Here is a 13,425-nt window from a genome sequence, read left to right as displayed (position 1 = left end):
AGTGTTCATTGTTTACACTCTGGCTTCCCGCCGTCTCTTCACTGTGGTTAGATTTCAGCAAACAGAGGGATTTCTAGAAAAGATGATTTATGGTAAGGATCTCATCTCATCTCATCTCATTATCTCTAGCTGCTTTATCCTGTTCTACAGGGTCGCACGCGAGCTGGAGCCTATCCCAGCTGACTACGGGCGAAAGGCGGGGTACACCCTGGACAAGTCGCCAGGTATGGTAATGATAAAGATAACAAATACATTCTTCACTGTGATGACTGCTAATAATTTTCTCTTCATCACTGATGGATTATGTTTGTTAATGATGAGTGTGATAAGCGCCAGTGGGAACCGTGGTTTAGGATTTGGGGTTTTTATTTAACATTTTGTGTGTAGATATTGAAAGTGTGTTGCTGAATGCATAGCCGTGAACTGAAACACTGAGGTTTTGTTTTTAAATTTACATTGAAAGAGATTTGAAAGAATCCAAAAGCTTTTAATTTGATTTTATGACCCTTTATATTTGAATGTATATATGTAAATCTATTTTTAAGTTAATAGTTTAAATTATCTGTTGCATTTTGCATATTTCATGGATTATTTCATACACTGGTAATACTGAGTTTATATTTGCAAAAGGCTTTAAAGTACTCTCAGAGTTAAAGTCCATTCAAGGGTTAATTTAATTGTGTATTAAGAACACATTCAGATAATCTGATTTATTTGATGAGTGACATTGGGCATTGAGAAAAAGGTTTAGTGACGGTTTTATTTCTAGCTGCTTAAATAGGCCTATGAGTGATAATAAGTTATTTATCATAAAGCATTAATTCAACCTCAAGAAAGAGATTTCTTGCGAATTATAAGAATTTGGGGAGCACACGTCAGCCATATAGCCGGGGAGCTAGGGGGCGCTACAGAGTTATTGTGTGGATTTTGCTTGTGGGTTCAGATGGAGATTTTCTGGAAAATCATTTTAGATCAAAGATGCATAAATAATTGAATTAGAGAGAGAAGTTTCAACTTTCACTGGTCAAAATGAGAGATTTCTTGGAAAGTACAAATGTATCAATGTAGTAAAGAAATGATGGAAGTTGAGTCTTTCACTTTCATGCCATCAGCATTCAGACTGACTACACAGGAGATTTAGAGGTGAGCAGCATTATAAAGTGATTCTTTACCATCTATATAGATCATGTATATTGATTTTTCTGACTGGAGAGACGAATCTCATCACTAATCCATCATTTGGTGTTATTTCTCCTCCAGTCTCCTGCAGCGTGCAGGGGCGGTTCTAGGTGCAGGGCCACAGGGGCCGTGGCCCTGCATCTAATTTGATTGGCCCCTGAAGTGCCCCTGTTCTGTCAATCAACTGGCGAGAAGAACAACCGGAGAATTCAATAATCACTGGTGCAGTTCCACCCCCAAACTGTTGGTGGCAGTGCGCTTGTTAGCAATGTTAAGTTGTAATTTGTTTGGTAAGATAACAATAGCTTTGACCTGTTTATTCAAAGCTCAAGATTTTGTGTTAATCTTAACTATCGTGTTTGGCAGATATAGAGACAGAGAGAGCATGAAAAGAAAGACGCAGGGAATTCAGCAGTTTCTTATCAAAAGAAAAATCTGAAAGTGAGGGTTTAAACGAGGGCAGCACAAGTACACAGGCACCAGCGCCACAGGACGGTCAACAACTGCGGTACCAGTCTGCTAGCCCAAGCCTCTCTTCACCAGGTCAGAGAAAACATGATGTAGTAGGCAAAACCAGATGACTACAAATAATACAATGTATTGTACCGGTGTTTCTGGAAATGGTATTAATTGAGATTGCATAGAGGAGAAATGCACAGTTTAAGGGTCTACTTTAGTTCTAGACTTGTATGTAGTTCAACTTTCGCTGTAATAGTAACCCTCTAGGTAATGATTCCATGTTGTATGGGTGTAATGTACTTACTTGCATTTTATTTATTAAAATAACTAAATTGGTAGTTGTCAGATGGCATTTTGAATAGAAATACGGGTTATTTATTTTGTGACATATTTCTGTATTAGAGGGCGGCACGGTGGTGTAGTGGATAGCTCTGTCGCCTCACAGCAAGAAGGTCCGGGTTCGAGCCCCGTGGCCGGCGATGGCCTTTCTGTGTGGAGTTTGCATGTTCTCCCTGTGTCCGCGTGGTGCTCCGGTTTCCCCCACAGTCCAAAGACATGCAGGTTAGGTTAACTGGTGACTCTAAATTGACCGTAGGTATGAATGTGAGTGTGAATGGTTGTTTGTGTCTATGTGTCAGCCCTGTGATGACCTGGCGACTTGTCCAGGGTGTACCCTGCCTTTCGCCCGTAGTCAGCTGGGATAGGCTCCAGCTTGCCTGCGACCCTGTAGAACAGGATAAAGCGGCTACAGATAATGAGATGAGATGAGATTTCTGTATTAGCTCTATCGGATGGTGCAGGTTCAAATGATGAAAGGATTTGGATTAATTTGTCAGGCGTTTTAGCTCAAAGCATGGCAATCGGAGAATTCTTCTTCTCTGAAGTGTGTGTGTGTGTGTGTGTGTGAGAGAGAGAGAGAATGAGATGTTGTTGCACCTACAGTTAAAAGCTGTTGCTCCTCTGTTATCCTATGTGCTCCTATCCTATATGTTGTTGATTGTTTTATGTGCCCTTTATGCACACAGAATGAATAAAAAAGAATTATTACAAACGTTACTGATTCATCATGTTTTATTTAAGTTTGAAAAAGGGTACTGAATTATTCATTTGTGTGCTTGGATAGTAGCGTAGAAGTAGATGTTCTTTATTGTCAGTATACAAGTACAGTGAGATGCCGTTTGGAAGAGCCCACAGATGCCAAGAAGCAGTATACTGTAGAAGAGTAAGTTTTAAAAAATAAGCAATATAGGTATGATGTATAACAGTCTGCAATCCACTAAACAAAATGTACAAATCAGGTTGGTAGCCTATTTACAATAAGGCTATGATGGGTAAATAAATTGACTAAGACTATGATGGGTAATAAATGGGTGCAAGAATGAGTCACATGAAAGCCTTGTGGCACAGAGTCCACAGTAATTTCACACTCCAATTCCACAGACCAGAGTCCTGTTGCATAGTCCAGAAGATGCTCAGTGGCAGGGAACCAAGTATTCAGGGACGTGACCTAGTGTACAAGTTGATAGACACTCCAGCCATAGATATAGAACACTGGATGTCATGTTCAGCCTTTTGGCATGGCAAGTCTTGGGCTCTGCAATCTTGGTACATATTTCCTATGTTTTTCACACTGTCAGCAAAGATGTTTTACCGCCACCTGCTGGATAATGTGCGTATTGCCTTGTCGCCAATTGATGTTCATTCAAGCAGCGTTATCGCTGGATAAAGATGGTGGCGACACTGTTGGCCCCTGAAGGTTACATATGGCCCCATAGTGGCCCCTGTTTCAGAAAAATCCTAGAACCACCACTGGCAGCGTGTACAGCACACTGTGCTCCAGAGTCAGACAGTTTTACTGAAACATTACTGAGTTTAAACACCAGAGTGACAAAGAAAACTAACCAATGAAGAAATCTTTAATCAGACAGATGTGTTCTGTAAATATAACCACAAGTAAAACAATATCTACAATATATTATGGATCCAAATATCAGTAATATCTACAATATGCAGTATACATTATAAATGTATAAGCTATCAACAATATAAATGGTACACAATGTACAGACAATCTGCCGGATATATTACAGAAAATACACAATATACAACAATTACACACGTCACACAGTCAGTGTACACAGAGTGCAATGTAGTAGTGCAAACAAGAGCATGTTACAGGAGGTAAAAATTGTACACTAATATAATGGCAAAGATGGTTCAGGTCATATATTTATGAGGTTGATGGCACAGGGAAAAAGCTGCTCTTATGTGTGGTGGTTCTGGTTCTCAATGCTCTATAGCGCCTGCTGGAGAGGAGGAGCTGGAACAGGTTGTGACCAGGGTGTGAGGTGTCCTTCATGAATTTCTCAGCATACTTCCTGGTTCATGAAATGTACAAATCCTGGAGGCTGGGCGGGGGAGCACCGATGATCCTTTCTGCTAACCTTACTGTTCACTGCAGTCTGTTCCTGTCCTGTTTTGAGGCTGCTCCGAACCAGACTGTTATGGATGTGCACAGGACGGATTCAGTGACAGCGGTGTACAACTGTGTCAGCAGCTCCTGTGACATACCGTACTTTCTGAGTTGCTGCTAAAAGTACATCCTCTGCTGGGCTTTTTTTAAGGATGGAGTTGATGTTGCATTCCCACTTCAAGTCTTGTGCAATGGTAGTTCCCAGGAACTGAAATGTCTTAACGGTTGACACAGTACTGCTGGAAATTGTGAGGGGGAGCATGGCAGAGGGGTGTCTCCTGATGTTCACTATTATCTCTACCGTCTTTAGCATGTTTAGCTCCAAATTATTCTGACTGCACCAGAGCACCAACTGGGACAAGCTGTGGCCTAACGCTTAGCAAATGTTTAGCGATGTTTAGATTTGGGACCAAAAGGTTGTTGGTTCTAAGTTTCTGGGTGTGCACATCTCCGAAGACCTGTCCTGGAGCAACAACACCGCATCACTGGCCAAAAAAGCCCAACAGTATCTGTACTTCCTCCACAAACTGAGGAGAGCAAGAGCCCCGGCCCCCATCATGCACACATTCTACAGAGGCACCATCGTGATCATCCTGACCAGCTGCATCACTGTGTGGTACGGCGCCTGCACCGTGTCCTGCTGCAAGACTCTGCAGCGCATCATGAGAGCACCTGAGAGTATCATTGGTGTCTCTCTCCCTTCTCTTATGGATATCTATAACTCCCCCCCTCACCCGAAAAGCCAACAGGATTGCAGGTGACCCCACCCACCCATCTCACAGCCTCTTCAGCCTGCTGCTGTCGGGGAGGAGACTGCGGAGTCTCCGGGCCAAAACCAGCAGGCTCAAGGACAGTTTCTTTCACCAGGCAGTCAGGAGGCTCAACTCCCTCCCTGTTCTGCCCCTCCTCCCCCCTCTGCCCCCTGCCACAGATTCTGCCCGCACACCCCCCTGCCCCCCCTTCAGCATCTGACATCATGTCACCCTCACAGTCCCCCCCCAACACACACACACACACACACACACTCTCAACATTCATTTGCACACTGAACTCAGGGTCTGCACATTTCACTTTACCTCGCTCATTTGCACTATTTCGCACTACCTCACCTTAACAACTACAACCCCGATTCCAAAAAAGTTGGGACAAAGTACAAATTGTAAATAAAAACAGAATGCAATGATGTGGAAGTTTCAAAATTCCATATTTTATTCAGAATAGAACATAGATGACATATCAAATGTTTAAACTGAGAAAATGTATCATTTAAAGAGAAAAATTAGGTGATTTTAAATTTCATGGCATCAACACATCTCAAAAAAGTTGGGACAAGGCCATGTTTACCACTGTGAGACATCCCCTTTTCTCTTTACAACAGTCTGTAAACATCTGGGGACTGAGGAGACAAGTTGCTCAAGTTTAGGGATAGGAATGTTCACCCATTCTTGTCTAATGTAGGATTCTAGTTGCTCAACTGTCTTAGGGGTTTTTTTTGTCGTATTTTCCGTTTTATGATGCACCAAATGTTTTCTATGGGTGAAAGATCTGGACTGCAGGCTGGCCAGTTCAGTACCTGGACCCTTCTTCTACGCAGCCATGATGCTGTAATTGATGCAGTATGTGGTTTGGCATTGTTATGTTGGAAAATGCAAGGTCTTCCCCAAAAGAGACGTCGTCTGGATGGGAGCATGTGTTGCTCTGGAACCTGGATATACCTTTCAGCATTGATGTTGTCTTTCCAGATGTGTAAGGTACCCATGCCACATGCACTAATGCAACCCCATACCATCAGAGATGCAGGCTTCTGAACTGAGCGCTGATGACAACTTGGGTTGTACTTCTCCTCTTTAGTCCGAATGACATGGCGTCCCTGATTTCCATAAAGAACTTCAAATTTTGATTCGTCTGACCACAGAACAGTTTTCCACTTTGCCACAGTCCATTTTAAATGAGCCTTGGCCCAGAGAAGATGTCTGCGCTTCTGGATCATGTTTAGATACGGCTTCTTCTTTGAACTATAGAGTTTTAGCTGGCAACGGCGGATGGCACAGTGAATTGTGTTCACAGATAATGTTCTCTGGAAATATTCCTGAGCCCATTTTGTGATTTCCAATACAGAAGCATGCCTGTATGTGATGCAGTGCCGTCTAAGGGCCCGAAGATCACGGGCACCCAGTATGGTTTTCTGGCCTTGACCCTTACGCACAGAGATTCTTCCAGATTCTCTGAATCTTTTGATGATATTATGCACTGTAGATGATGATATGTTCAAACTCTTTGCAATTTTACACTGTCGAACTCCTTTCTGATATTGCCCCACTATTTATCGGCACAGAATTAGGGGGATTGGTGATCCTCTTCCCAGCTTTACTTCTGAGAGCCGCTGCCACTCCAAGATGCTCTTTTTATACCCAGTCATGTTAATGACCTATTGCCAATTGACCTAATGAGTTGCAATGTGGTCCTCCAGCTGTTCCTTTTTTGTACCTTTAACTTTTCCAGCCTCTTATTGCCCCTGTCCCAACTTTTTTGAGATGTGTTGCTGTCATGAAATTTCAAATGAGCCAATATTTAGCATGAAATTTCAAAATGTCTCACTTTTGACATTTGACATGTTGTCTATGTTCTACTGTGAATACAATATCAGTTTTTGAGATTTGTAAATTATTGCATTCCATTTTTATTTACAATTTGTACTTTGTCCCAACTTTTTTGGAATCGGGGTTGTATTAGTTTATTGTTTATACTGCTTATTTCTTGTTTACCTGCTATATCTCAAGTGCCCTTGACTGTTCATCTTATGTCCTTTGCTCAAATATATATATATATATTTCCACTATATTGCCAAAAGTATTCGCTCACCTGCCTTGACTCACATATGAGCTTAAGTGACATCCCATTCCTAATCCATAGGGTTCAATATGACGTCGGTCCACTCTTTGCAGCTAGAACAGCGTCAACTCTTCTGGGAAGGCTGTCCACAAGGTTTAGGAGTGTGTTTATGGGAATTTTTGACCATTCTTCCAGAAGCGCATTTGTGAGGTCACACACTGATGTTGGACGAGAAGGCCTGGCTCTCAGTCTCCACTCTAATTCATCCCAAAGGTGTTCTATTGGGTTGAGGTCAGGACTCTGTGCAGGCCAGTCAAGTTCATCCACACCAGACTCTGTCATCCATGTCTTTATGGACCTTGCTTTGTGCACTGGTGCACAGTCATGTTGGAAGAGGAAGGGGCCAGCTCCAAACTGTAAAAACAGTCTGCATGCCTAGGTGCTTGATTTTATACACCTCTGGCCATGGAAGTGATTTGGAACACCTGATTCAGATAATTTGGATGGGTGAGCAAATACTTTGGGATATATATATAATATATAATATATATATAATATATATATAATCAGCTGGATAGTACAGTGGTAATGCTCACTGACTACGACGCAGGAGATCGGGGTTCGAATCCCGATCGGGGCAAAACATCATCCAGTAAGGGTCCTTAGGCAAAACCCCTCATGATATATCAGCCTACCTCAGGAATGAGTGAAAACATAACTGATAGAGTCATACTGGCTCAGACGTCGCCCGGGTCAACAAGGTCTGCGTCAGTTGCTAGGGAACCAGGGCAAACTGATGAGAAATGGGCTACTGGAACAAGACATCGATGGACGAGGACAGAAAATACGGATTTGCTGGAATGCTACTATACAAGCAATCCCAGAGAGAGGGGATACATGCAGAGAATGTGGGACCATTGGATACTTCGAAACCCACAATCAAGGCTAACAAAGAAACAGCTATTAGCCCAGTGTTCCAACATCCATAATCGAAATCTGCTATCACAACTAGAGATTAATGAAATACAACAACGATGCTACGGCAAGGGGGAGCCAGGAAGACAGGTCAGCGGGGAGATGTCATCATCCCCACAACCAGAGATTGGGTACCAAGCCCCAACAGCTAACAGCCTCAACACAAGAGCTGCTGACCTGAGAAGGAAGATCGTGACCCAACTGGAAACCTGGAGCCCCCGACAAATACCGAAGGTGAGTTGCCAAGTACCTTCAGAAGATCTACTAGTAGATGTGAATGCTGCTCTGAAGACAATCTCCACAAGAACCATCACTGAGACCAACAAGCTGATACACAGTACAGCAACAGTAATCATGGAGATGCTTGGACACAAGGTGGGCTCGGGACATAACAAACAGTATCCACCATGGAAGAGACGATTAGAGGCCAAGATAAAGGCAGCACGGAGAGAAGTTAGCCAGCTAGCTGAACTACAGAAAGGGAACATGGTGAATAAAGGGGCACCCAGGAAGTACAACTCACTCTCCATACCAGAGGCACTCGAAACTGCCAAACAGCGACTAACAGCTCTGGCCACCTGGTTGAGGAGATACACCAAGGAAGGAGAGGCCAGGAGAATAAACAAGCTGTTCTCCACTGAACCAGCCAAGGCAGGGGAACAACAACCGGTCAGACCCACCAAGAGCTGAGGTGGAAAAATACTGGAAAGACATATGGGAAAGAAAGGCATCACACAACACCGATGCCCAATGGTTAGTGGACCTAAGAGCTGACCACAGCAACCTCCCAGAACAAGAACCAGTAACCATCTCAATGGCAGACGTCCAAGAAAGAGTGTCAAAGATGAAGAGCTGGACAGCACCAGGCCCCGATATGATCCATACGTACTGGCTGAAGAAGCTAACTGCACTCCATGAACGCCTAGCAGCACAGATGAACCAGCTGCTGAGGGATGGAACCCACCCAGAATGGCTAACCCAAGGCAGGACAGTCCTAATCATGAAGGACCCCCAGAAGGGACCCATCCCATCCAACTACCGGCCAATTACCTGTCTCTGCACAACATGGAAGGCCCTGTCAGGCATCATTGCGGCAAAAATGAGTAAGCATGTGGCTCAATACATGAGCGAGGCACAGAAAGGAATTGGCAGTAACACCAGAGGAGCCAAGCACCAGCTACTGGCCGATAGAACAGTCGCCCGAGACTGTAAGAAGAGACAGACCAACCTGTGCACTGCCTGGATTGACTACAAGAAAGCCTACGACTCAATGCCACACACATGGATACTGGAATGTCTGGAACTGTATAAGATCAACAGGAACCTAAGGACCTTCATACAGAACTCAATGGAAATGTGGAAGACAACCCTAGAGGCCAACTCAAAACCCATTGCCCAAGTCAACATCAAGTGCGGCATATACCAAGGAGATGCGCTATCACCACTGCTGTTCTGCATAGGCCTGAACCCCCTCAGTCAGATCATCACGAAGAGCGGCTACGGGTACCGATTCCGTAGTGGGGCAACAATCAGCCACCTGCTCTACATGGATGACATCAAGCTGTATGCCAGGAATGAGCGAGAAATAGACTCGCTGATCCACACCACCCGGATCTACAGCGATGACATAGGGATGTCATTCGGATTGGACAAGTGTGGCCGGATGGTCTCAAAGAGAGGCAAGATGATCCGGACTGAAGGGATTGACCTACCAGAGGGCAACATAGGTGATATCCAAGACAGCTACAAGTACCTTGGCATCCCACAGGCTAATGGAAACCATGAAGAGGCCACAAGGAAGTCAACCACAGCCAAATACCTCCAGAGAGTAAGGCAGGTCCTGAAAAGTCAGCTGAATGGTAAAAACAAGGTCCGAGCCATCAACATGTACGCACTACCAGTCATCAGATACCCCGCTGGTATCATAAACTGGCCAAAGGAGGAGATAGAAGCCACAGATATCAAGACTAGAAAGCTCCTCACCATGCATGGAGGGTTCCACCCCAAGTCCAGCACCCTGAGACTATACACTAAGCGGAAAGAGGGAGGCCGAGGGCTAGTGAGCGTCAAGACCACGGTCCAGGATGAAACATCGAAAATCCGAGAATACATCAGAAAGATGGCCCCAAAGGATGAACTGCTAAGTGAATGTCTCAGGCAGCAGAACCCTGAAGAGAGTGCAGAGGAGGAGGAGGAGGAACAGACAACCTGGAGAGACAAACCCCTACATGGCATGTACCACCGTCAGATAGAGGAAGTGGCTGATATCAAGAAATCCTACCAGTGGCTGGATAATGCAGGACTGACAGACAGCACAGAGGCACTAATCATGGCAGCACAAGAACAGGCCATAAGCACAAGAGCCATAGAGGCCAGGATCTACCAGAGTAGATCAGACCCAAGATGCAGACTGTGCAAAGAAGCCCCTGAAACAGTCCAGCACATAGTAGCAGGGTGTAAGATGCTAGCTGGATCAGCGTACATGGAGAGGCACAACCAAGTGGCTGGGATAGTATACAGGAACATCTGCAACCAGTATGGAATAGAAATACCCAAGTCCCAATGGGCCATACCACAGAAGGTGGCTGAGAACAACAGGGCCAAGATTCTGTGGGACTTCAGCTTCCAGACTGACAAACAGATCCTGGCTAACCAACCGGTGGTTGACATAGTGGTGGTGGACAAAGAGCAGAAGAGGGTGGTGGTGATAGATGTGGCGATCCCAGCTGACGCCAACATCAGGAAGAAGGAACATGAGAAACTTGAGAAGTATCAAGGGTTGAAAGAGCAGCTGGAACGGATGTGGAAGGTCAAGGGTTGCGTGGTCCCCGTGGTAGTGGGGGCACTTGGGGCAGTAACCCCCAAACTGGGAGAGTGGCTCCAGCAAATCCCAGGAACAACATCTGAAGCCTCAGTCCAGAAGAGCGCAGTCCTAGGAACATCGAAGATACTGCGCAGAACCCTCAAACTCCCAGGCCTCTGGTAGAGGACCCGAGCTTGAGGATGACATGGATACCACCCCCCCGCCGGGGGTGAGAAGGAGATTTTTTTATTTTTTATATATATATATATATATATATATATATATATTTTTTTATATTTTTATATATATATATATATATATATATAAAATATAAAAAAAAAAATATATATATATATATATATATTTTATATATATATATTTTATATTTTATATATATATATTTTATATATATTTATATATTTATATATATATATATATATATATATATATATATATATATATATATATTTTATATATATATATATATATATTTTATATATATATATATATATATATATTTTATATATATATATATATATATATATATATATATATATATTTTTATATATATATATATATTTTTTATATATATATATATATATATATATATATATATATATATACCTGTGAGTGTTTAGTGTATGTCTATTTCTTATCTAGAGTATTTATATTGTTTATTTCAGTTATTCTATTTTTATTTCTTGCATTGCCTGTTTGCACCATGGGTCAGAGAGGACTGAAATTTCATCTGTGCTGTCTTAAGTATTACTTCTGGAGTGAATTTCCCACACCAAAAGACATGCTACAATTTAAAGATCAGTCTGTAACGAGAGTTAATTAATTTGTCCACAGTTTCCTGTCTCTGGTCCAGGAGTGTGCCCTGTCCTGCACATTTTACTATTTTACCTGCACTAGCACACTCACTCAACACAGCAAGCACTGTTAATTAGCTGAAGAGATGAATGAGGTGTGTTGGGAGCAGGCAATGTGCTGAAATGTGCAGGACAGGGGGTCCTGGGGTGGACAAGGGGTAAACCAGGGTTAGGAACCTGTGAGTTAGTCAATGTCAGGACACCATGAACACTGATCAAACACATGGCTCCTCAAACAGCAAGAAATTTTACAGACATTAATCACTGGATTTAACCTTGACATCTCTGTGTCTTTTAATGAGTGTGTAACACCACGACTGAGAGAACTGGGAAACTATTGATCTTACAGTAGTGGATGTGATGGACTGTGTGCAGTGTGGTGTGATGATTATTGAGAGATTTCTAATGTGAGTTGTGAGTTAGTGTGGTGTGGTTCCTCTCCTCCACAGAGGGTCATTGTGTCGTATCACATCCTCCAACTCAGCACCTGCAGTCTCTCCCAGCTGCAGCAATGCAGTCTCTCTACAATCTGACTGAGGGAGGTTTTTGTACGACTCTATAACACTGTGTGAACCAGTAACCAGAGATATCATGCCGGCTCTGGCAGTAATAATCTCCTGCATCTTCAGTCTGGACTCCACTGATGGTCAGAGTGAAATCAGATCCAGATCCACTGCCACTGAAACGAGCTGGAAAACCTGACTGTCGCTGATTCGCAAGTTTAATCAGGAGTTTAGGAGCTTCTCCAGGTTTCTGCTGATACCAGTGTAAGGGTTGATTACCCCAACCTTGGTACACCTGGGGATTGGTTCTACAGTTGATGGTGACTGTTTCTCCTGGAAGAGCAGATTTCACTGCAGGAGTCTGAGTTACTGTGGCTTGACCTCTGCATTCTGAAAAAAATAATATAATAACACAATATGAAATTGAAATATTATAATAGAAACAATAATTGTATTTGTATGAACACATTATTGTAGAGATAAAATATGAAGCCGTGTCTGACCTTGAGTCCAGAGGATCAGTGTCCAGATGAAGACGGGGATCAAAGTCATGGTAGCTGTGGGTGAAGTTGCTGTAGCAGCAGCTCTCAGTCATGAAGTGTTAAAGTCACAGCGCTATAAACACTCCCAGAGCACTGAAGCATGTGCTGCCAATGCAAAGTGTCCTCTAAGTATGGAAACACCTTTACCACATTCCCCCAATCTTACTGTAATTCTCACATTATTACAGAGTTTTAGCCCAATGGAAATTTTATCAGTTTATTTATTTATTGAGGGCGGCACGGTGGTGTAGTGGTTAGCGCTGTCGCCTCACAGCAAGAAGGTCCGGGTTCGAGCCCCGTGGCCGGCGAGGGCCTTTCTGTGCGGAGTTTGCATGTTCTCCCCGTGTCCGCGTGGGTTTCCTCCGGGTGCTCCGGTTTCCCCCACAGTCCAAAGACATGCAGGTTAGGTTAACTGGTGACTCTAAATTGACCCTAGTGTGAGTGTGAATGGTTGTCTGTGTCTATGTGTCAGCCCTGTGATGACCTGGCGACTTGTCCAGGGTGTACCCCGCCTTTCGCCCGTAGTCAGCTGGGATAGGCTCCAGCTTGCCTGCGACCCTGTAGAAGGATAAAGCGGCTAGAGATAATGAGATGAGATGAGATTTATTTATTGATGTATTGTTATTAAAATTTTAATTTCATGTCTTTCATAATGTGATAACATCCTTTAGATTTAATAATAAATAAGTTAGTTTAAATTTACCTACCTTGAACATGGATCGAGTCAGCAGTTGGGGTGAGAGGTCAGCAAGAAACACGAAGGTGTGCATGAGGGAGAGAACAACAC

This window comes from Neoarius graeffei, chromosome 2, assembly GCF_027579695.1.
Source record: "Neoarius graeffei isolate fNeoGra1 chromosome 2, fNeoGra1.pri, whole genome shotgun sequence".
Classification (NCBI taxonomy): Eukaryota; Metazoa; Chordata; class Actinopteri; order Siluriformes; family Ariidae; genus Neoarius; species Neoarius graeffei.
This window is presented reverse-complemented; position numbering follows the sequence as displayed.